At 41.5% G+C, this 742-nt stretch overlaps 1 non-coding gene across 1 annotated transcript; it reads right to left on the bottom strand.

Annotated features, from left to right (window-relative positions):
• Positions 1 to 315: 315 nt before the first annotated feature.
• LOC122107312 lies at positions 316 to 419 on the bottom strand. The gene has a single exon (XR_006147334.1). It is a non-coding gene; the product is annotated as a U6 spliceosomal RNA (small nuclear RNA).
• Between the last annotated feature and the right edge of the window lie 323 nt (positions 420 to 742).

Below are 742 nucleotides of genomic sequence, written 5' to 3'. Positions count from 1 at the left end.
AGAATGAGAGTTGGCTAAGAATGAGAGAGAAAGAAGAGAGAGTATATGAGGTGGGAGGAAGCTCGTTCTCTTAAGCCTAAACTGAAGGCTTTTTTTTTTTTTTTTTAATTTTGACTGGTCCTGGGGCTTGAACTCAGGGCCTAGGCTCTGTTGCTGAGCTTCTTTTACTCAAGGCTAGCACTCTACCACTTGAGCTACATCGCTGTTTACGGCTTTTTCTGTTTACATGGTACCTAGGAACTGAACCCAGGGCATCATGCATTAGGCAAGCACTCTACCACTAAACTACTTTCCCAGTCCCAGTTTTTTTTTTTTTTTAATATGGAACGCTTCATGAATTTGTGTAATATCCTTGCATAGGGGCCATGCTAATCTCTGTATTGTTCCAATTTTTGTATATGTGCTGCTGAAGCGAGCACTAAGCTGCAGGTTTTGTCCTTTTAATTCTAATTCTGTCCAGGTCCCCTGTGGCTCTGCCTATATTTGGAGCTAGTATTTCCCACTTGCTATTCCTGAGAGTGACCAACTCAGAGATCTGTTTTACTGATCTCCTATGTGCTTCTCAGTCCAGTTAAGCTGTTAACTAAAATTAACCATTATATTTAGGGGAGGTGTTACTGTGGGGGAGTTGGATCTACTTTCTAGAGGAAGAAATACTAGCACTGAGTCCAAGAATGAAAAGCAGTGATTTAGGTTTCTGGCAAATGTATGTGCCAAGCTAGGAAGCTGCAAGGGAAAGTTT

Source organism: Dipodomys spectabilis, unplaced genomic scaffold (assembly GCF_019054845.1).
Source record: "Dipodomys spectabilis isolate Male_0828 unplaced genomic scaffold, ASM1905484v1 ptg000050l, whole genome shotgun sequence".
In the NCBI taxonomy this organism is placed as follows: domain Eukaryota; kingdom Metazoa; phylum Chordata; class Mammalia; order Rodentia; family Heteromyidae; genus Dipodomys; species Dipodomys spectabilis.
The sequence above is the reverse complement of the archived record's forward strand: the minus strand, read 5'-3'. Positions and strand labels throughout refer to the sequence as shown.